At 39.4% G+C, this 24,995-nt stretch overlaps 1 long non-coding RNA gene across 1 annotated transcript; it reads left to right on the forward strand.

Annotated features, from left to right (window-relative positions):
* On the forward strand, nucleotides 1-23,919 carry LOC111095475. Its single transcript, XR_005357585.1, has 3 exons — nucleotides 1-513; nucleotides 21,679-21,925; nucleotides 23,118-23,919. It is a non-coding gene; the product is annotated as an uncharacterized LOC111095475 (long non-coding RNA).
* The last annotated feature ends 1,076 nt before the right edge of the window (nucleotides 23,920-24,995 follow it).

A 24,995-nucleotide genomic window follows, 5' to 3' on the forward strand; every position in this document is an offset into this window, starting at 1 on the left:
CAATGACTCCTGTAGACCTTCAACATCCCTCCTCTGCCCTAGGGCAAAAGTGCTTTCAGGCTCAAGAGTTCTATGGCCTGAGTGAATGAGATATACCTATAGGAACATATCAGGACTCATTTCCAACATATCTGACTCCATTCCTTCTCCCCTATGCATTAGGTAAATATTTGCTAATCCTGAGCTTGGTTCATGGAGCATTTTAGGCAGGCTGAGGGTTGGGCACATGCTGGGGAGATCTTAGCTCCTGGCTGCCAGGAGGAGAGATGAGAGGGGATCAGAGTATAGGCCAGGACAAGACTATTTCCAGCTTCCTGGCCTTGGGAACTGAGTGGGTATCTCACTCACTCTGGCCACAGACTCCTATATTCTAACAAATTTGAATTCTTAAATATGGTAATCTATGAGAAAGCAAAAGGGATTGGAATGCTTTTACTCAGAGAGAGAAACCAAAAGGAGTTAGGGGGTGATATCAACATAAGTTTCAGTCTTCTGAAAGCCAGAGGATGAGCGGTGAGTGCAAGTTGCAATGTGCTCTTGAAGAAATGAATTAATGTGAAAGGGAGTGAGGCAAGGAAGAGTTTCCAATGTGGTTCATAGATAGAGATGGAAGAGGTTGATCCCTGAGACAGGTTCAATTGATGAGACAGACATAATCTACCAGTAACTATGCTTCCAGCAAATTCTTGTTGAGCATCCATCATTGTTGGACCTAGTGTGAATAGGGTAGAAAGATGAGACTATCATAATCCTGCTCCAGAACTGAGAGAGAAGGACAGAGAATCTGTAGGGGGATGGCTGGGGTAGGGAGTTGCAGACCTGTGTGGGGCCCAGGGATGCACTGGTCAGTAAAGGCTCCAGGGAAGAGAGCCTTTTGAGCTGGGTGTAGAAGAATGTGGAGTTTGCTAAACAGAGGAGTGAAGGGAGTAAGGCAGGAGGTACAGCACAGACAAGCACAGAAAGGAAGGACCGTGGTTGGCAAGAGTTCATGGTAAAGAGTTGGATTTGACTTTTAAGTACAATGGGGAGCCTTCTGGCTTGTGTGGAGAGTTGATTAGCAGGTGTGATGTGGAGACAGGAGACCCAGGAGAAGCTGTGGCTATGATTTAGAGCTAAGGGTCTGCTCAAAGACACAGTGGTAGGATGGGGGAAGAGTGAATGAACACCCTTATGAACTAGCGGACTGTGGGGGTAGGGCAGATGGAAGGGGTGATGACTCAGAGGCCTCTAGTTAAGGCAACCAAGGGGACAGATTATACTCAGCATCTAGCAAAAGAAAATGAATGAAATTAGCCAGGCTTCATACTGACCAAGTTCACACTCCCTCCCCCATCCACATCTCAGCATCTCTCTCAAATCTAGTGATACTCATGAACAGGGTGCACAAGGGGCAGGGGCCTCAACCCTCCCCTAACTTCCCAGAAGGAAAATTTTAGATGGAATTGCCCAGAGTACAAGAATCAGCTACATACCTTAGGAAGTGAGAGGCCTGATTCTATTTATGCTGCAACAGGTTTTTAAAAGATCTTTCACTTAAGAAAGAAAATAATAAAAGGTGTGAGTCTTGGGAAAGATTGCATAGAAGTGAAACGATAGGAGAGACCATCTCACCTTTGAGCCTGATGATACTTCAGCACCACGGACAGCAGCACACCAGGGAAGGTGCCAAAAAATGTAGTCGTGAGACACAATGGGGCTTGAAGATATCTGTGAACCACCTACAGTTATATGCAAATGTAGCAGATTGAGTCATTAAGAATTCAATACTGTAGATGCTTTAATATTATTCTATCCATCCTTAGGAGAAGATAACCTTGATAGCAGGAAGCTTACTCTGCCACCATGCAGGAAGGGAAAAACTAACTGCTGCATTGCTGTACCACTCACAAACTGCCCCCCGACCCCAAGTAACAGAAAGCAAGTTCTTTTGCCATTCTAGGTTTTGAATATGACTCCTGGGATCACCAGATCATTTAAGAAGGAAAAGGGGAGTGTGCGTTGGAACTGAGAAGGCCAAAGCAACCTGACACCTGAGTATTTCTGAGCCTCTGAAGCTTTTGAAGAGAACAGCATTTCAGGGTTCTTGGGAAGGAAGGGTGTATGGACCTGAGCCCATTTCCAGGAAAAGGACTCCCAGTGGGCTGGCTGTTTAGAGGGCAGTGAGGACTAGCCACTGAATGGCCAGGTGACGGTCCCTGTGGGACCAGCTGGCAGGGAGAAGTAGGGACTCTGTTAGAGCCATGACCCTTGGAATGGATTATACAATCAAGGCTGAGCAAGAAGGAACAGGGAGGGGTGACTTCCTCCACCCAGCAAACAACAGTGCCTGGCTTGCTGTTGCAGGATTCTGTAAGCCTGAGGCATTTGGCATTTGTTCAGACTGAAGCTTGGGAGGAGTCTTGAAAGTTACTGATATTGGTTGGAGAATGCTGAAGCCAGGTTTAATTTGTTTGAAACGAATACAGAAATGTGGTGTTATATATACCTTGAACATTGTGGAATAATTATACTTTAATTTATTCATTCATTTCCTCAACAAATATTGAATGCCTATGATGTGTGCCTTGCACTAGGTGTGGCCTTGAGGATAACTAAGGAGCAAAAATTAACAGTCTCTATCCCCCTGACGCTTATCATCTAATGAGGGAGACAGACATTAGTTATATAATAACACAAATAAAAGGAAAACTTCAAGCCAAAGTAACATTTCTGATAAGGAAAGTTATCCAAAGTCATGCTAGAAGAATGCATGGGGTGGTGGTGGGGTGTTACCTGGTTTGTAGGTAAGGGAGGTCCTTGAGGAAATGATGCTTGAGTTGAGAGCTGAGGAATAAGCTGGAGTCAGAAGAGGAGCAGGGAAAAAAGAGCTCCAAGAAGGACCAGCTCCTGAAAAGTCTTGAGGAGAGAGAAATTTCAGAGAGGAGAGGAGACTTAAAGGTGGCCCAGTGAGGCTGGGATGGGAAGTGGAAAGGTGGATGGGGAAAATGGTACTGGAGAGTCAAGTAGAGACCAAACTTTTTGGGCCCTTGTCAGGCACAGAAAGAACTTTGCAATTAGCACAAGACCATTGAGGAGCTATTGAAAGGTTTTGAGCAAGGAAGGAGGGCCCTGGAATCACAGTCAGATTTGTGACTGTAAACCAGTTCACTGGTTTATCCTGGGTTCCCCTCAAAAGCAGGACCTGAGGTAAAGACTCATGGGCAGGCAGTTTTTCTAGAAAGTGATCCCAGGTATCACTGAAGGACCAGGGAGAGCAAAAGAGGTAAAGAGAAAAAGCCAATACAAATATACATTACTGAGTTGTTCCCTGCCATATAAAACCAGAGCTTATCTCATTGAAACTTTCTCAGAAGGACATGGAATACTTCTCAGAATTTTCCACATGATGGGCCACAGAGAGAAGCATTTCTACATCAACTCCCATCTCCCTATGGGCCCAGCAGTGTTGACGCTCCCCTGCCATGCTTCCAGGCTGCACATGCCCTGTGCAGTGAAGATCTCTGCCGGTGTTTCACACTAGGCATCAGAGAAGCCCTAGTGTAGTAAGCAAAGAAATCACACATCACGTACTTGAGCTCAGACACTCTCAGGGGAAACTTTCCTGGAAATGTTCATTGCAATGGTGGCTGGGACCAGAGAGAGGCTGAGAGGATAGTCAGCAGGCAGCTGGAGCTTCTGATACCTTCCTTTGGTCACAGAATCTATTTTGGGTGACGGAGAAGGGTGGCATGGACCACAAAGGTGGTGGTCCTGCAAATAGAAGTGAGCTGGGGAGAAGAGAGGTTGGAAGACCCGGGCTACAGTTTAGAGACTGTCTGATGGGCTGGCAGTGGAAGGGTATGGGGGGAAAGTGCAAGCAAAAATGCCTCATGTGTTTTCAGCCTGAGAAACTGAGTGGATGGTAGAAATCCTGTTAAAAGAATCTTACAAAGGCAAGTGAAAAGGAGGGGCCAATGAAGGAGGAAATGACATGGAAGCCAAGAGAATAAGCAGCTTCAAAGACAGTGGTTAACCACTGAGTAAGATGGGGTGGCAGGCTAAGTTATGCTCCCCACCACCACCACCAAATATGTCCACACTCTAATCTCTGGAACCTGTGAATGTTACCTTACACTGAAAAGAAAGAAAAAAAAAAAAAAAAAAGGAGGGGATTGCACTTTGCAGATGCGACTGAATCCAGGATCTTGAGATGGGTTGATTATCCTAGATTATTTAGGTGGGACCTAAATGCACGTATCCTCATAAGAGCGAAGCAGAGGGAGACTTGACACAGACAGAAGAGGAGGCAACGTGGCCAGGGAGGCTGAGATTGGGGTGCCACGGCCACGAGCCAGGGAACGCCAGCAACCACCAGACACTGTAAGAGGCAAGGAAGTAGCTCTCCCCTAGAGCCTCTAGAGAGGGTATGGCCCTGCTGACATATTGATTTGGGCCCAGAGAAATTGATTTCAGACTACTGGCCTCTAGAACTGAGAGAGGATGTATTTCTAGCATTTTAATCCACCAAGATGGTAGTCATTTGTTACAGCAGCCACAAGAAGCTAACACAGACTTGTATAGAAAAATGATCACTGAATTTGGAAACATGGAGGTCATTGGGGGATGGACGAGCAGGCTTGGATGTGGGGAATGAAGGAAAGGGAAGGATCAAGATCGGTACCTTAATTTTTGGCTTAAGAAAGTAAGTGAGTAGGTAACATTGCCACTTACTGAGATGGGGAGCAGGATCAAAAGTTCTGTTTTGACTATGTTAGGCCTGAGAGCAGTACAGACATTCCTACTGCTAAGAACAGTACGAGTAGATGAAATCAATCCCAGTTGCTCCTGCAGGACCTTGCAAAAGGCAGGGAGACAATGCCTCCTAGTTCACACATAGAATGACAACCAGAAAAGATGCTTTAGCCCTCATCCAGTGCATAGTGTGTGAGCATGCCCATGACCGGAGAATTCTTCGCTACGCCAGAATGAGTGCCAGCTCATGCCTGTGGTGTCCCCAGGCACTCCAGAAATAGCAGTTAGTGCCAGGGAGTCGCAATGAATGCAAGGCAAGTTAAGTTGATGCTGTGGAAGTAGGAATGGATGCCAGGAAGAGAGATAATATAGGCAGGAGGGATTAGCAACATGTTCCAAAGGGATAACATTGGTATATTGAGGGAGGAAGATGAATGCAGGCAGTGACTGTGTGTGCCAGGGGAATCACATGGCGTGCGGCAGAACCATAGGGGCCAAGGATTAAACATGTTGTGGGCCGTATGCTGTTGGACTAGCCATTCTTTAGCAGGAATGAGATCCGACTGCCAGCGCCAGGTAGGGGCCTGCCAGCACTCAGGCTCCAAGAGCCCAGGGCTGCTGCAATTTTGCCTTACACCTGAGTCCTCCTCTTCAAGGGAAGCTGGAATGGAAAGGACCCTCCTCCTGTCTCTGGAACCATTGCCATGTACAAGTAGAACAGTCTCCTATTAAAATGATCCGCTATCCCAGGAACCCACTACCGGAAGTCTCAGGAGGTTCAGGGCCAGAGGCTGTAAGGCCCCAGGAATATGCACTCCTGAGCAGCCTCCCACAGGCTATACTTGTTTGTAACCCTTCCCCTCCACTAGGCATACCTGGGATGGGGCGTATTGCTTGCTCATATCCACCTTCAGGAACCAGTAAGGAGAGCAACATGAAAGGGAGACCAGATGGCCGTAAAACTGCCATCAGGCCCTGAGAAATTACTGAGTTCCAACTGTGGGTCTGGGCCTCAGCTGGGAGCTGAGAAGGTCAGTGTGTGCCAGGAATGGAAACCAGCATATTACACAGCACAGGCCGAGGGAGACAGGGCGGTGTGGCGAGTGTGCCAGCAGCCAACAGCCTCCATGGTGATTTCACACCTGCCTTTTCCTTTCTTCTATATGGCAGGTATGCTGAGCAGGAATTCTCCATATGCTCGTTCTATAGATAAGAACACTAAAGCTCAGGAAAAGGAAGTGACCTGCCCAAGGTGACTGGTTCTTGATTCCTACTCCTCCCCCTGGTCCTGCACTCTTCTCTGTATAGTTTGCTGCCTCTGGAGAAAAATCAGACAAGAACACTGGCCCTGGTCTCTCCCCCAGGCTCCAAAGTTTTGCAAAGTCCTCTACTGGTACTTCTTAAATTTTAAAAACTAGACTCGAATTCAGTGGTCTCGGGTGAGCCCTGAGATTCGCACTTTTAAGAAGCTCCCAAGTGATGCTCATGCTGCTGATCCTTGGATCCCACTCTGAGTATCCAGGCTCCATTCCAATTTACCAATCCTAGTCCATCTACCCCATCTCAAACGCATTCTGTCTTGGGACCTGAAGCTTGATAGGGAAGGTCAGAGGTAATTAAGCCTGCCATATCTGAGCCCATCGCTTCCGATCTCAACCTGTCTTGTGGAAAAGGCTCACACGTTGTCTCTGAGACTGCTCTGACCCCTGTACTTTCCTTGTCTCCATTAAGACCCAATTCTCAAATTTTCCTTAATTCTGATGCAAGGGGGAAAGATCTGGGTGCAAAAAGACACGATTTCTAGGATTTGATCTGCCATAACCTCACTCAGTCAAATTATTCATCAGTTCATTTTCTACTCATCCACCCACTCACCGCATAGACATTGACTCAGTGTCTCTAGAATGCTTTCCTTCCCTGGGCATTGGTGTATCCCCATCAATAAAATAAGGTTGTGAGCTTGAGCCAATGGTCTCCACCCTGGCTGTATATCAGAATTACCCAGGTAGCTGATTGGTTCTATTGAGATATGATTTACACATACTAAGATTCACCGATTTTACGTATACAGTTTGATGGACCTTGGCAAATATATACAGTCATGTAGCCACCACTACAATCAACATATAACATTTCCATCCCTCAAAAAAACTCCCTCATAACCTCTTACAGTCAAACATCCACCTCCAACCCCTGGTCCCTGATAACCATTGCTCAGCTTTCTGACATTATAATTTTAAACTTTCTGACATTTCCTATCAGTGAAATCATACAAAATTACTCTTGTGGGTCTGATTTAACCCACCAGAATGCATTTGAGATTTATCCATGTTGTTGTGTCTTTTTTTTTTTATTTATTCATCATAGTCACAGACTGAGAGAGAGAGAGGCAGAGACACAGGCAGAGGGAGAAGCAGGCTCCATGCAGGGAGCCTGACGTGGGATTCGATCCCGGGTCTCCAGGATTGCACCCTGGGCCAAAGGCAGGCGCCAAACCACTGCGCACCCAGGGATCCCATGTTGTTGTGTCTTTTGTATTGCTGACCAATACTTCATTGTATGGATATACTACAGTTTGTTTATCCATTTATCAGTTGATGGACACCTGGGTTGCTTCCATTTGACCATTATGAACAAAACTGTTATGACTATTCAAGTAAATTCTTCCTATAAATATGTTTTCCTTGGGTAAATATCTTGGAGTGGGGTTGCTAGTTAGGCTGGGTGTATGTTTAGCTTACAAGTAACTGTAAACTGGCTCCTCCAAAGTAGCTGTGCCATCTTACATTCCCATCAGCAGTGAATGAGAGTTCTAGTTCCACATTCTTGTCAACATTGGATATTGGCAGACTGTATCATTTTAGCTATTCTAGTGAGTACGTAGAAGTATCTCGTTATGGTGTGAGTTGTATTTCTCTGATGAGTAATGACACTAAGCATCTTTTCATGTGTTTATTTTCCATTCTTTTATCTTTGCTAAAGAATCTATTCAAATCTTTACCCATGTTTTATTGAATAATTTAACTTTTTATTATGAAGTTGTAAGAGTTTGTTATAAATTCTGGATACATATTTTTCTCCCAGTCTATAGCATGCCTTTTTATTTTATCATTAAATTTTGAAGAACAAAGGATTTTTTTAAACTTGGAATAAGTCCACATTATTAACTTTTATTTTATGGTTTGTGCTGTTTTTTAATCAGAGATTTAAATTTCTAATAAACCCAAGGTCATAGTGATTTTCTCCTGTGTTTTGTCATAAAAGTTTAGAGCTTTAGCTCACACGTCTTCAGGCTTATGATCCATCTTGAGTGACTTCTTTTGTGTGGTGTGTAATATAAATCGAGATTCATTTTTTGCCCAAGAACATCTAATTGCTTCAGTATCATCTGTTGAGAAGATTATTCTCTCCCCACTAGATTACCCTAGCACATTCATCAAAAATCGATTGAATATATATGTTTGGGTCTATTTCTGGACTCCATTGAGCTAAATACCTATAATTATGCCAATGCAAGGCTGTCTTAATTGTTATAATCTAATAGTAAGTAGGTCCTGAAATCTAGTATAGCAAGATTTCCAAGTAATCTGGTACAGTAAAGTCTCCAAGTTTGTTTTGCTTTTCAAAATTGTTTTGGCTATTCTAGATCCTTTGTATTTCCATATAAATTTTCGAATGGGCTTATCAATTTCTCCAGATACCCATATAGGATTTTGATAGCAAGTGCACCAAATCTTTTAACACTGTTGAGTCTCCTGATTCATGAACATAGTATGTCTCTCCCTTTGTTTAGATCATTTTTAATTTCTCTGAGCAGTGTTTTATAGTTTTTAGTGTACAGGAATAGCACATATTTTATTAAATTGACTTCAAAGTATTTCATATTTTTCATGCTATCATAGTGACATTTTATTTGAATTTTCATCTATTCACATTTAGTATACAGGCTTTTAAAATTGAACCTTGAATCTTGTTACCTTGCTAACCTCACTAATCAATTCTAGTAGCCTTTTTTAATTGAACCCTTAGCATTTTCTATATAGGCCAATGGTCATATTATTTGCAAAAAAATATAGGTTTAATTTTTTTCTAATATATAAACCTTCTAATTTCTTTTTCTTGTCTGTTTCACTGGCCTAAGACCTCTATTACATTGTTCCACTGCAATGATGAGAGTGGGAATTCTTACCTTGTTTCCAATATTAGGGATAAACATTCAGTCTTTTGCCATCAAGTGTCATGTTAACTGTCGATTTTTCATAGATGCTCTTTCTTAGGTGTGGAAGTTCCCTTATATTCCTAGTGTACTGAATTTCTTTTGTTTTGTTTTTAAATCATGAATGAGTATTAAATTTTCTCAAAATTTTTTTTCTCTATCTGTTAAGGTAATCATGTGTTGTTTTTTTAACTCTTTTAAGCTGGTGAAATACATTAATTTTTGAATGTTAAGACAGCCTTGCATTCTTGAGATAAACTACACTTGGTCATGATACAACAAATTTTTTCAGATATTGTAGATTCAATTGACTAATATTTTTTTAAGGTATTTTGCTTTTTATTGACATGGGATGTTGGGCTGACTGTGACTTTCCTTTCTTACAATATCTTTGGTTTTGGTATTAGAGTAATGTTTACATAATAAAAGGAATTGGGAAGTGTTCCCTCCTCTTCTATTTTCTGAAAGATTTTCTGTAGAACTGGTTTGTTCTAATAACTATTTTGTCCTTAAATGTCTGATATAATTAATCAATTGAGTCATCTGAAGCCCAGGAATTTTCTTTAAGGGAATGCTTTTAACTATAGAATCAATTAAAAAAGCAGATACAATCTCTAAAATCAGAACAAGACAAGAATGTCCACTTCTATCACTTCTTTTTAAACATTGTACTGGAGGTTCTAGCCAGAGGAATTAGGTCATATAAAGAAATAAAAGGCATCCAGATTGGAAAAGAAGATGTAAAACTATCTCTATTTACAGATGACATGATTGCATATACAGAAAACACTAAAGAACACACACACACAGACACACACACACAAACAATTAAAATTGGTGAATGACTTTAGCAAAGACAAAAGACACAAGACTCATATACACAAATCAACTGTATTTCTGTATAACAGCAAATAATAACCAGAAAATGAAATTAGGAAAACAATTCCATGTATATTAATATATATAAAAAAATACTTAGGACTAAGCCTAGCCAAAGAAATGCAATACTTGTTTGCTCACCAAAAATGACAAAACATTATTGAAAGAAATTAAAGAAGACCTAATTAATGGAAAGACATCCCACGTTCATGAATCAGAAGACTTGATTGTTGTTAGGATGGCAATACTCCCAAAATTGATCTGCAGATTCAACGCAATTTCTGTCAAAATTTAAACTGAAACTGTTTTGGTTTTTATTTACAGAGATAGACAAGCTGATCCTAAAGTTATTATAGAAATGTAAGAGACCCAGAATAATCAGGACAAAGTTGATAAAAAGGAACAAAATTGGAGGACTCACACTTCCTGATTTCAAAACTTACTATGAAGCTACCATCAAGACAGTGTAGTACTGGCATAAGGCTAGACATATAGATCAGTGAAATGTAATGGAGAGTTCAGAAATAAGCCCATACATCTATGGCCAGTTGATTTCCAACAATGGTGTAAATATCATTCAGTGGGGAAAGAATAGCCTTTTTAAACGGTACTGGGACACCCAGATATCCACATGCAAAATAATGAATGTACCCCGTCTTGTGCCATAAGCAAAAATTAATCCAAAATGCATCAAAGACCTAAATGTGAGAGCTAAAACTCTAACACTTTTTGAAGGAAACATAGTTGTGAATTTTCTTGCTCTTAGTTTAGGCAATAGTTTCTTAAATATGACTCCAAACGTACAAACAACCAAAGATAAAATAAATTGAACTTCCTCAGAATGAGAAACTTTTGTGCATCAGAAGACACTATCAAGAAGGTGAAAAAATAATCCATAGAATGGAAGGATGTATTTATATATCTGACAAGGGCCTATAATTGGGGAAATATAAAGAACTATTACTACTCAATGATAGAAAAAAAAGATCTAATTTTTAAAATAATCAAAGGATTTGAATAGACATCACTCTAAAGACATACATGTGGTCAATAAGCATGTGAAAATATACTCAACATTATTAGTAATTAGAGAAATGCAGATCTAAACCACAATGAGATACCATATCACACTCACTAGCATGGCTATTTTTTTAAAAAAAGAAAAACATACCTTGGTAAAGATGTAGATAAATTGGAAGCCTGGTACATTGTGGGTGGGGATGTTTAAAATGGTACAGCCTCCATTGAAATAGTTTGGCAGTTCCTCAAAAAGTTAAAAATGGGTTGCCATTTGAATTCCACTTTTAGGTATATAACTAAGAGACATAAAAATATACATTCACACAAAAACTTATAAAGGAATTTTCATAGAAACATTATTCACAATGGCCAAAAAGTGGAAACAATCTAAATGTCTATTAACAAAATGTAGTATGTCTATACAAGGGAATTTTTTTAGCCATGAAAAGGAATAAAGTATTGATACATTGTAAAACTTGGATGAATCCTGAAAACTTGTGCTAAGTGAAAGAAACCAGACACAAAAGTTATATATTGTACAGTTCCACTTATATGGAGTGTTCAGTATAGGCAACTCCATAGAGATGAAAAGTAGATAAGTAGTGTCAGGGAGTGGGGAAAGGAGGAAATAAGGAGTGATTACTAGTGGGCACAGGGTTTCTTTTTAGGGTGATGAAATGTTCAGAAATTGGATAGAGGTGATAGTGACACAACCTTGTGAATATGCTAATAACCACTGAATCATATACTTTAAGATAGTGAATTTTGTGTTACATTAAATTTTATGTTATATAAATTATATCTCAACTTAAAAATAGGTAAAAGGCTATCCAGAATTTTTATTTCTTCTGAAGTGAGCTTTGGTAGTTTGTACATTTCAAGCATTTTCTCTATTTTATCTAGGTTGTCAAATTTATTGGCCAGAGTTTGTCTATAATATTCTCATATTACCCTCTCAATATCTATAGTATCTCTGATGGTCTCCCTTTTGTTCTGTATTTTGATAATTTGCTTCTTCTTTTAACTGCTCCTCTTTTTTTTTCCATGATAGTATTTGTCTTTATATATATATATATATATATTTTTTTTAAAGAACCAGCTTTAGAACTCTCTTTCACTCATACATCACCATCTTTCTACCTTTTTTAAAATAAAGATTTTATTTGAGAGAGAGAGAAGAGTAAGAGAGCACAAGCAAGGGGAGTGACAGATGGAGAGAAAGAAGTAGACTCCCAGCTGAGCAGGGAACCCAATGCGGGGCTCAATCCTAAGACCCTGGGATCATAACCTGAGCCAAAGGCAGATGTTTAACTGGCTGAGCCACACAGGCACCCCACCATCTTTCTACTTTTAAAAATTTCTATTGTCTTTACTATTTCTTTTCTCTTGGTAGCTTTTAATGTTCTCTTTTTCTAGTTTCTTGAAATAAAACGTAATATATTGATTTAAGACCTTTCTTCCTATTCCAATACAACCATTTAATGCTATAAATTTCCCTCTAAGCACTGCTTGAGATGCGCCCTATGCATCTTAAAATATATTGTTTTCATTTTCAACCAATGCAAAATATCTTCTGATTTCCCTTGTGATTTCTTATATGGTCCATCGCTTATTTAAAGATATTTTATGTAATTACCACATATTGGGAACTTTTCCGGATATCTTTCTGTTGTTGATTTCAAATTTATTTCTGTTGTGTTCAAAGAACATGCTCTGTTTGAGTCCAATCTTCTTGATTCCGTTTTATGATCCAGAATATGCTGCTTCTTGGTAAGTGTTCCATGAGCACTTGAGAAGAATATACATCCTGCTGCTGTTGAGTGGAGTGTTCCATAAATGTCAATTAGGTCAAGTTGATTGATAGTGTTGTTAACTTCTTTTCTATTCTTACTGATTTTTTTGTGTGTACTTGTTCTGTCAATTACTGAGAGAGGGATGTTGAAATTTCCAACTATGACTGTAAATTTGTCTCCTTTTTTAGTTCTGTAAGTTTTTGTTTCATACATTTTGACCTCTATGCTCAGTGTGTACGTATTTAGGATTATAATGACCTTTTGATTAATTGACCTATTTATCATGATGAAATGTCTTTCTCCATCCCTGGTAATATTCCTTATTCTGAAGGTTACTTTGTGTAATTTAATCATACTAGATTTCTTTGGATTAAGGTTTCAGTTGTATATATTTGTTCATCTTTTTAGTTTTAACCTGTGTCTTCATATATAGAATAGGCTTTTTATAGATGATGTATAGTTGTGTTTTGCCTTTTTACCCTATTTTAAAAGTTCTGCCTTCTAACTGGAATGTTTAGATCATTTTATGTTCAATGTAATTATATATATTGCTGGTTTATACTTGCCATCCTGCTATTTGTTTCTCATTTATCTTATGGTTCTTTGTTGTTTTCATTCGCTTTAATTAGACTTGGGGTGTTTTTTATTTTATTTTTTTCTTTGTTGCTCTAGAGTCTGCATTATACATGTTAAATTTAACACAGTCTACCCTTAAGTAATATTATACCACTTCATAGATACTGTAAAAACCTTACAATATATACTTCCATTTCTCTTCTTCCATTTTTGTAGATTGTCACCATACATGTTACTTCTACATAGGTTTTATTTTATTTTTATAAGAGTAAGAGAGGAGGTAGAGAGGGAGAGAAATAATCTTAAGCAAGCTCCATGCCCAGTGTGGAATCCCATGTGGGGGTTGATCTCACTACCCTGAGCTCATGATTCGAGACAAAATTGAGTCAGATGCTTAACCAACTGAGCCAACTAGGCATCAAATTTCTACATAGGTTTTAAACCTTAAATGCACTATTATTATTTTATCTTGAAATAGTCAATTATAGGCCTATGAAAAGAGTAACAGTGACCACATTTACCCTCCCATTCAACACAATTTTTTTAAACTTTTTTTTTTTTTTTTTAATTTATGATAGTCACACAGAGAGAGAGAGAGAGTCAGAGACACAGGCAGAGGGAGAAGCAGGCTCCATGCACCGGGAGCCCGACGTGGGATTCGATCCCGGGTCTCCAGGATCGCGCCCTGGGCCAAAGGCAGGCGCTAAACCGCTGCGCCACCCAGGGATCCCCCAACACAATTTTTTTAAAAAAACAGACCCAATATGAGAAGCAATACTTCTATTTATTTATTACCATTAGTGTATTTATTTTTTACTGAGGTAAAATTCACATATCACAGAATTAGCCATTATAAAGTGTACAGTTTAGTGGCATTTAGAGTGTGCACAATGTCATATAACAACCAATTCTCTAGTTTCAATACTTTATCATAGGTACCCAAAACTAATATAATAATGTATGTTAATTATATTGGAATTAAGAAAGTAAAAATTAAAAAAAAATTATTCTAAGAAAAAAGCCAGATGCTAAAGGTTATATAATTGAATGATTCCTTTATATGATATATCCAGAATTGGCAAATCTACAAATACAGAAAGCATACTAGTGGTTACCAGGGGATGAGGAGTGGGGGCTATGATCATTTAAATGTGTGGGTGATTATGGTTTTTATGATGAAGAAACAGCACTTTTAAAGACACCAGACATCAAGCAATAAAGGAGAATAATCTCTGAGAAATGAAATGAACCAAGCCAACCCTGCAATTGCTGTGGCTTATTTCCTTGAAAGAGTTTTCAGGTCTTGGTACAGGAAGGGAGAATCCAGGTGGAGCCTAGTGGATTCTTTGAATGGAGGAGACAAAGACAAGCATCCAGTGAGATGAAGGCAGCTAGAATTCTCAAGTCAGAATAGTAAAGAGAATAAAATATTGCACAGAGAGAGAACCCTGAGATATGCAGAGGTGGCCCCTTACATGTTCCGAGAGTCCTGAGCAGTATATGTATGCATGCATATTTCACAATATGAAAAGATTAGAGAATAGTGCCCAAAGTCACACAGAGCCAGAGTTAGTGCCTCTTCCCAGGTGCCAGACTGGAAAAACTGATAATTCATGAGTAGAATACTCAGGAAGCTTTTACCTTAGTAAAAGGGAATAATAATTAGCCCTCATTGGAATGTGACTTCAGATCTGCCTACCAAATCATAAAAGAAAGATTCAAAAGGATCAAACTCTTTCCAAGTATTTTAGCTGCATAGTCTCAGAAAAAAATAACATTATTGGAATATAAAAATATCCAGGACTTAACACTTAACTTAAAATTCATAATGTCTGGGACCACCATCAAACATTGCTAGGTAGAAAAAAAAATTACTAAGCACATACAAAAGCAGAAAAACACAATCCATATTGAAGAGAGTAATCAACTAACTGAAACAGACCTAGAATTGACAACAGATGTTACGATTAGCAGACAAGGACATTAAAAAAAAATATATATATATATATAAAATATATATATTATATATATTATATATTATAACCATATCCCATATATTCAAAAAAGTTAAGTAGATCTACGAATCATAGTTTGTTAAAAATGGAATATGAAGAAATTAAGACTACAGTATCTGAGATGAAAAATGTCAGTGTCTGAGATGAGATTAACGACAGGTTAGGCACAGTAGAAGAAATAATAGTGAATTTGAAAGCATAGCAATAGAAACCATCCAAAATGAAAACTATAAAAAATAGCAAGAGTATTATTGAACTGTGGAACTTCAGGCAGCCTAATATATAAGTAACTGGAAACCACAAAGAAGAGGAGAAATAGGGGTGGAGGGAACAGAAAATATATCTGAAGATATAATAGCCAAAAAAAAAAGAAAAATCAAATGTGATGAAAAATATTGAGCCACAAATCCAAGAAACCTAATGAATTCCAAGAACATAAAGAAAACAAAAAAACAAGATATATTTTAATCAAATTGCTCAAAACTGATGATAAAGAAGACATCTTAAAAATAGCCAAAAGGAAAAAAAAAACACTTTAAATACAGAGGAAAAAAGACAAAGATAATATTGTAGATCTATCACCAGAATACTGAAAGCAAAAAGGCACTGGAATACAACTTTTAAATTGCTGGAAAAAATTATCAACTTAGAATTCTGTGCCCAGTGAAAATACCTTTTAAAAAGGAAAGCAAAATGAAGATGTTTGCACACGTGCAAAATGGTCTAAACACCCTAATTAAATGGCAGAAATCATCAATTTGAATGAAAAAGCAAAATCCAGTTATATGCTGCCTATAAGAAATGCACCTTAACTATAAAGACATAATTAGATCAAAAGTAAAAGGATGGGAAAAGATACAACATGCTAACATGAAACAAGAGAAAGCTAGAGTGGCTATTTTAATATCAGACAAAGAAAATTTCAGAGCAAAAAGAAAACCCTCTCTGTACTATCTTCTCAATTTTTCTGTAAAAATAAAGTCTAATTTTAAAAAAGGGACAGTATTTTTGACATGACAGCATGTTCAACAGTATTTGATAGTATATCAGAATTTGTGGGATGCTACTAAAGCAGTACTTGGGAAGTATATAACAATAAATGCCCGTGTTGGAAAAGGATAAAGTTCTCAAGTTAATGAATTCAAAACTAGAAAAAGAAGAGCAAGTAAACCCCAAAGTAGGCAGAAAAAAGAAAATAATAAAGATCAAAGTGTAAATTAATGAAACAAACAAACAAAAACGGAAAAAGAATAGAAAAATTTGATGAAACCCAAAGTTGTTCTTTTGGATCGATGAAATTGCTAGATTCTAGCAAGACTAATCGGAAAAAAAATAGATAATACATAAATGACCAATATCAATAACTTGAGAGGTGATATCACTACAAATTATATGACATAAAAAGGATAGTAAAGTAATGCTATTTTTAAAGATTTTATTTATTTATTTAAGAGAGAGCAAGAGAGCACAAGCAGGGAGTGGCAGAGGGAGAAAGAGAAGTAGTAGTCTCCACGCCGAGCAGGGAGCCTGACACAAGGCCCAGTCCCAGGATGCTGGGATCACGACTGGAGCTGAAGGCAGATGCTTAACTGACTGAGCCTCCCAGGCACCCTAAGGAATGCTATTTTTAAAACAACTGTATGACTATAAATTCAACAACTTAGATGAAATAGATAAATTCCTTCAAAGACACAAATCACTAAAGTTCACTCAAGAAGAAATTGATATCCTGGTCACCTTATATCTATGAAAGAAATGGAAAAATGAGATTTTCTTTTTTTTTTTAAGATTTTATTTATTTATTTGACAGAGAGAGAGAAAGTGAGTGAGAGAGAACAAAAGCAGGGGGAGGGGCAGAAGGAGAGGGAGAAGCAGACTCCCCACTGAGTAGGAAGCCTGATGCGGGGCTCAATCCCAGGATTCTGGGATCACAACCTGAGCCAAAGGCAGATGCTTAAGCAACTGCACCACCCAGGTGCCCCCCCAAAATGAGATTTTCTAAGAGTAACAAATAAATGAGAGCAGATATTTAAAAAGAAATTAACTCCAGGCCTAGATGGATTCACTGGTAAATTCTACAAGGCATTTATGGACAAGATAATGTCAATTCTATGGAAACCCTTCCACAAAATAAAGGGGGAATACTTATCAATTCTTTTTATGAGGCAAGCATTATCCTGATATCAAAATCAGAGACATTAGAATAAATGTAACCTATAGTCCAATACCCCCACGTCAATCAAAATAAAAATACCTTAACAAAATATTATTGAAATGAATCTAGCAACATATGGGAAAGGTAGTACACCATGACTAGTAGAGTTTATCTCCCAAATGTAAGGTCCTCTTAATACTCAAAAATCAATGTATTTCACCAGCTTGATAGACTAAAAAAGAAAAATTATAAAATCTTAATTGATATAGAAAAAGTATTTTTGAAAATTGAATACTTATTCATGATTTCAAAAAGAAGACTCTCAGCACACTAGGAATAAATGGGAACTTCTTCAACCTGAAAAGTCATCTATAAAAAGCTGAAAACTAACATCTAATTTAATGGTCAAAAATTTAATGTTTCTCCCCTAATACTGGAAACAAGGCAAGAATTTTTAGTCTTGCCACTATTATTGAACATTGTAATGAAAGTCCTAGCCAGTGCAAGCAAGCAAGGGAGAAGAAAGGCATATAGATTGTAAAGATCATCTTCTTTACAGACGATCATGTCTAGGTAGAAAATCCTAAAAGATTTTTTTAAAAGACACTAGAATTAATAAATAACATGGTGACAGGATATAAAAAAATCTATTACATGTCTGCATACTGGGAATGAAAATTGCAAATTCAAATTTCTATTTTTATTTTATTTTTATTTCTAGACCTTTATTTGTCTGTGAAAAAGGAAAAAAAGGAATAAAATAGAGATGGCACATTTGACGCACACACACACACACACACACACACACACCCACCACTGAGAAAAACCATTACTCAGCCATTAGAAATGACGAATACTCACCATTTGCTTCAACGTGGATGGAACTGGAGGGTATTATGCTGAGTGAAGTAAGTCAGTTGGAGAAGGACAATCATCACATAGTTTCACTCATATGGGGAATATAAGAAATAGTGAAAGGGATTATAGGGGAAAGGAGAGAAAATGAGTGGGAAAAATCAGAGAGGGTGACAAAACATGAGAGACTCCTAACTCTGGGAAACGAACAAGGGGTAGTGGAAGGGGAGGTGGACACGGGGATGGGGTGACTGGGTGACGGGCACTGAGTGGGGCACTTGACGGGATGAGCATTGGGTGTTATACTATATGTTGGCAAATCGAACTCCAATAAAAAAATATACATATACGGGATCCCTGGGTGGCGCAGCGGTTTGGCGCCTGCCTTTGGCCCAGGGCTCGATCCTGGAGACCCGGGATCGAATCCCATGTCGGGCTCCCGGTGCATGGAGCCTGCTTCTCCCTCTGCCTGTGTCTCTGCCTCTCTCTCTCTCTCTCACTGTGTGCCTATCATAAATAAATTTAAAAAATAAAATAAAATAAAATCCAAAAAAAAATATATATACATATAAAAAATACTCTTAAGAGAATGAATAGACAAGACACAGACTTGGAGAAAATCTTTCCAAAGCATTTATCTAATAAAGAATTTGTATCCAGAAGAGTTAAAGAGATCTTGAAATTCAATAATATGAAAACAAACAATACAATGTTTAATTTGGAAAAAATATTTGTGAAATAGCTATTTCATTTAAGAAGATGTATGAATAGGAGATAAGCACATGAAAAAAATGTTCAAAATCATTTGTCTTTAGGGAAATGCAAATTAAAACTACAACTAAGTACTGCTACATGTTTACTAGAATGTCCAAAGTGTAAGACTGACTATATCAATTGTTGATGAGGATTTGGAGGAAGTGGGATGCTCATACATTGTGGGTGGTAATGTAAAATGTACAACCATTTGGAAAAGACTTTGGCAGACTTTTGACAGTTAAACACATACTTCAGTTAGGCAAAGATTTACTAGACATGACACCAAAAGCATGACCCATAAAAAAACAAACTGATATATTGAACTTCATTAGAATTTGAAATGGTCATTCTTCAAAAAAATACTCTTAAGAGGATGAATATACAAAGTACAGTCTTGGAGAAAATATATCCCAGCCATTCCACTATTGAGTATTTACCCAAGACATTGCTTATGTCCATACAAAGACTTATACATAAATGTTTATAGCAGATTTGAATGTGGGTTCAAATCTTAAGCTTCATGATTCTGGGGGTATATAGTTTTCATCAACTTTGGAAAGTTTCTGGCCATTATTTGTTTTAAAAATATTCCACGGCATTTGTATTTTTTCTACTTTTTTTCCTCCCTGGGTGCTTCATTTTGTATTGCTTTATTGCTATGTCTTCCATACCATCTTTCTTTAGTAGCATCTACTCTGTGGTTAATCACATCTAGTATTATTTCAAATATTAAAAATACAGTGAAATTTCAGATATTGAATTTTCATTTCTATAACTTCCACTTGGAGATATATATAATTTCTTTTTTAAAAAAGATTTACCTATTCTAGAGAGTGCACGAGTGCAAGAGTGGGGGGAGGAGCAGAGGGAGAGGGAGAGAGAAACCCAAGCATACTCCATGGTGAGCACAGAGCCTGATGTGGGGCTCAATCTCGCTACCCTGAGATCACAACCTGAGCCAAAACCAAGAGTCTGACGCTTAATTGACTATGCCACCCAGGCACCTCTATTTCTCTCTTCATAGCCATGTTTTCCTCTGTCTTCTTAAAGGTTATGCAACATATTCACAATAGCTATTTTAATATCCTTTTCCACTAATTTGTTCTCTCATTTCTGGTCTATTTCTAACGTTTGGTTTTTTCACCTGGGATGGATCATATTTCCTTGCTTTATTTAATATCTGGCAGAATTATGGCCTCCAAAAAGATTCCATGCTCTACTCCAAGGAGCTGTGGATATATTAACTTATATGGGAAAAGGTGCTTTGCAGATGTAATTAAGCTTACTAATTGCCTGACCTTAAAATAGGAAGATTATACTGGGTTATCTGAGTGAGCTCAACATCCCATGAGTCCTCAAAAGCAGAAGCAGAAGCGGAAGTCAGGGAGATTCGGAGCACGAGTAGAACTTAATGCACCATTGCTGGTTTGAAGACAGAGAGGGCCTCAGAAGACGAAGTGTGCGAAGCCTCAAGGAGCTGAGGGCAGCCCCTAGCTGACATGAAGCAGGGACCTCAGTCCTACAACCACTAGAACTCAGGTTAAGCTGGGAAGATATTCCCAAGCTCCAGAGAACTAAGCAAACTGACATTTTTATCTCAGTCATGTGAGACCATCAGCAGAGTACCCACTTCTGATCCCCAGATGGCATGAGAAAATAAGTGACTGCTATTTGAAGTCACTATGTTTGTGGTAATTTTGTTATGGCAGCAATAGAAAACTAACGCACCTGGTAATTTTTGGTTGGATGCCAGACATTGTTAATGGAACCTTGCTGGGGGCTGGATACTTATGTATTCCCATAAGTATTCCTAAATTATATTCTAGAACACAAGTAAGCTACTTGAAAATGGTGGAATCCTTTCAAGGGCTATTTTATCTCCTTTAGGGTAATTCCAGAGCACCCTTTATTCTAGTGTTAATTTAGCCCTACAACTAAGGGGATACCTTTCTGGGTACTCGAGCTGATGTCTTCTGTATTATAAGGATTTCCCACTCTGGATGGCGGGGGAAGGGGAGAACAATTCCCAGCCCTGTCTCAGCTCTGGAAATTGTTTGGTCCATTCCATTCTAGTGGTTCCTTTCCTGGTAACTTTCTGTCACAGGGGCTCAGATGAGTTCTTAGCCAAAGACCCAAGGAGCCCTTGCCATGCCTGACAGCTTTCTTTGCAGGCCTCACCCCTCGAGTACTCTGCCCCACAAATTCTAGCCACCTTGGTCTCTCTGAACTTCAATTCCTGTTTCCTTAACGTGGAATAGTAAGTTGATGAAATTGTCAGGCTCACCTTCTTTGTTTCCTCTCTCTAAGCAATTATAGTCCTGTCATGCCTGTTGTTCAAGGTCTGAAAACCATCATATCCTGCATTTTGTCCAGATTTCTAGTTGTTTAAGATGGAGAGGTAAATTCAGTTCCTATTATTCCCTTAGGCTAGAAACAGAAGTCCCTGGGGGAACGTTTTAAATATTGAAGGATGGATCCCATCCCTGGGTGCCCTGGGGGCAGGCCTGGGCATTTTTTTAAAAGCTCCTTTAGTCATTGTAATGTGCAACCACAATTGAGAACTGTTGACCTGGATGATCTATAAAAACACTTTTTAATACAAAGTATGCCATTTGGTAAGTACTTACCATGCATCAGGCATTCTTCTAGGGACTTACTTACTATCTCCTCTCATCTTCACAGCCACCCTGTGCAGCGGGCTTTCTTATCATTGTTCTACAGTTGAGGAGTCTGGGGCTCAGGGACCTGCCCCTAGTCACACCACCAGGAAGCAAAAGAGCAGGAAAAAGAAACCAGCCTGACTCCACAGGCTCTTCCCATCCCGTGGCACAGCTGTGCCTCCCTGATCAGACCATCGGATTCTGAATTGCCTCGTGTGGGGTTCTGTGCAGGTTGGACAGATCCACGGACACGCTTCCCTGGACAGAGGGTGGGTACTCCTCTTGACTTGCCAGTGGCCCTACTGAAAGGGCTGTGGGGTGAGGGAGCCCTTCTCGCCTTCTCCTCAGCTCAGAGCTCCTCCTGACATTTCAATTCCCATCTTTGTTCCTGCTTCAAGCTGCTGAGAAAAACAGTTGGCCTTTTGGACTCCGTACTCCCCAAAGATGGAGAAGCCTTGGTCATTATGAGGATGGCCCAGTGGGAGTGATTAGGGGCAGGTTGGCAAGCAGAATGGCTGGCTTGTGTCCTTCATTCTGCTCACACCTTGGGCCGGGGGCGCGGGGTTGGAGGTAGGGGGTCTCAATGTGACAGGAGAGGGGAGTTCTTTCAGGAGGAAGGCATAGAACCACGGGGTTCCTTAGAGACTCTTTGTCCAGTGCTTTCATTGTACCAATGGGGAAGCAACACCCAGAGAGGCAAAGGTAGGATCCCCAGGTCGTTCAGAGACCTGGGCAGGGCGTAGGGGGAGATAGCCAACCAAGTTCCCTAGCCACCAGCCCGACTCCTCCGAGGACCAGGGGTCTGCTGAGGGACTGTAGCCGCTCCTGGCATCCTTGCCAGTGAAAATTCAGCCTGGAAGGAAATGACCTGCCCAGGGTCCCTCCGCAGGCCAGATGTAGCAGTGCTCAGGGCTCTGCTGCTCAGAGTGCTGCTCTGAGGGGTGGAAGGGCTGCTTCATCTCGGCTTTCCCTCCCTTTCAGGGGCCTTGATTGAGCCATGTGGTTCCCTTGGAAACAGAGCTGCTTGTCTCCTGGGGTCAGCAGCACTTAATCTGCGATTACTGCAATTTTGAAGCTGGTGGGGGAAGGGACCTTGGACTCTCCCCACATTCCTACATCACCCTCTCTACCCGCTGCTTCATGAGAGCATGCACACTTTCCTTCGTTCTCACACTCAGGTTCCCCACATGTGGGGACACAGACACACACGCGCACACACAGGCATGCACACACACTTTCTCCCAAGCTCAGAGAGCTTTGAATCACTCTGTTTTCTAACCCCCAACCGAAAAAGAACAATCATGTCCCTACCAATTACCCTCTCCTTGTGCCCTGAGTTTGCCCAAGCACCAGAATGGGAACACCCTTTCCTTTCAAACTATCTCTACAGCATTACAATCAGATGAAGAGTGGGATGGGGGGAAGCAGGCCAGATGATCCATTTTCCTTGCCTCCCCACAGGAGATTTCAATGTCTGCAAGGAAAGTCAAGGGTGTGTTGGAGCATTACCGTGGACAATGAAATTTTAAATAATCTACATTATAATTCATCAGCATACACTCTGCTTCTGGTGAAGTCCTTTGAGGGCTGGCTTTCCTCTAATCCCCACTGTGGCTCCCTAGTACCCTGGCGCCTGATGGGTTTGTGCTGAATAAAGATATCCTGCACTTCAAGAGGGCAGAGATGAAAACTTCCTGAGCAAAGATGGATATGGTCCCACATCCCGTGCCCTGATTCCAACCCAGGAAAACAGTTGATATCAAACAAGAAATGGAGAGACTTCTAAAATATCAATTAAGTTTTACCAGAGACCCAAGGAGAGGATGGAAGGAGAGATATAGCTAACATCGAGAAACAAAAACTTTGAAGTGACCCTAGAGTTTGGAGGATCGTGCCCAGAATGAGGAGAGATTGAAGAGAAAAAAATTCACCGAAACAATAGAAAAACGAATGGAGGCAACAATAGGACTTTCGACCACATTCAGAGCCCAGAGTCACTAGAAGGTCTGGGTGGTGCCGAGTTCAACTAGGACAGAGAAAGAAGGAACCTTGAGTCCTGTCTGGGGTTCTTCTCCGTCAAAGACAATGGCCGGGAGCTTGCCACACGTGGTCTTGGTGAACACCTGAATGGTAGGGACAGCCAGAGACAAAGCAGCAATTTTTAAAAACTATAAAACAAATGCATGCACTTGGTATCAGTAAAGAAATTATAATCATATACAGAGATATAATACAAAGGTAAAATTTCTCTTCCTTTCTCCAAGCCCCCATTGTACTCTCCAGAGATATTTGTAGTCTCTTACATATCCTTCAAGATACTTCCATAAATAAATATATATATATATTTCTATATGTGTGTGTGTATACATATATATGAGTGTGTGTGTGTATTTACACATTTTTACACAAATAGAATCATGCATCCAGACAGCTCTGCACCTTTCATTCATTTACTGTGTCAAAGCTCTTTCCCGATCAGCCCAGGAGGGTCTACTTCATCCTGTCTGATGGCTGAACAGTTCATTTTCTGGCTGTGTCCATGTGACCAGCTGCCTAGTGGCAAACCTTTGTTTCTATTGCTTTTACGATCTTGCAATAAATATCCTAGTACCTATGTGTTTGAGATATGTGATCAAATCCCTAAAGACGAAACCACAGGCATTTAAATTTTTGATAGGTATTATCAAACTGCCCTTTAAATAGATTGCAGTGATTTATGCACTGATTAACCATATATGTACGGGCCCATTTCTCCGTGTCCTTGCTGGCACTAGGTTTTATCAAATGTTGATTTTTGCTAATCTGATGTACAGATTTAGCCTTGTCCCTTTGCGTTGTGTTAGATTAAGCATATTTTCATATGTTTATTGGCCTTTGGTATTTCTTGTTTCTATAGAATGTTTATTCATATCCTCTACTCATTTTCTACTCCTTTTTATTGATTTTTAAAAGCTGCTTGTATGATAGAAAAATTAGTTTTGTGTCATATTTGTGGCAAATGTATTTGTAATTGGTTTTTATTTTGGAGAGGTATTTTTTCATAGATATGATGTTTATATAGCCAAACACAAAGACGTTTTTTTCTTTACGGTGTTCAGGCAGCGAGCAGCTTTAAACAAGTTCACCTGAGAGCATGAGAAAGTTATTTTTGAAGCTTCTAGAAGAACCAGCAGATATGTTTCCAGAACCTGAAATGGAAATTCTTAACAAATCAGGGAAAACTAAAGACGGACAAAAGGAAGTCAATAAACATCCCAGTTTTCCAAAGAAAAGAAAGATTCCAGAAATGTTAGACAAATTAATTTTATGCTAGTTCCAACCGAACACTGGTCACTAGCA

Source organism: Canis lupus, chromosome 4 (assembly GCF_011100685.1).
Source record: "Canis lupus familiaris isolate Mischka breed German Shepherd chromosome 4, alternate assembly UU_Cfam_GSD_1.0, whole genome shotgun sequence".
In the NCBI taxonomy this organism is placed as follows: Eukaryota; Metazoa; Chordata; class Mammalia; order Carnivora; family Canidae; genus Canis; species Canis lupus.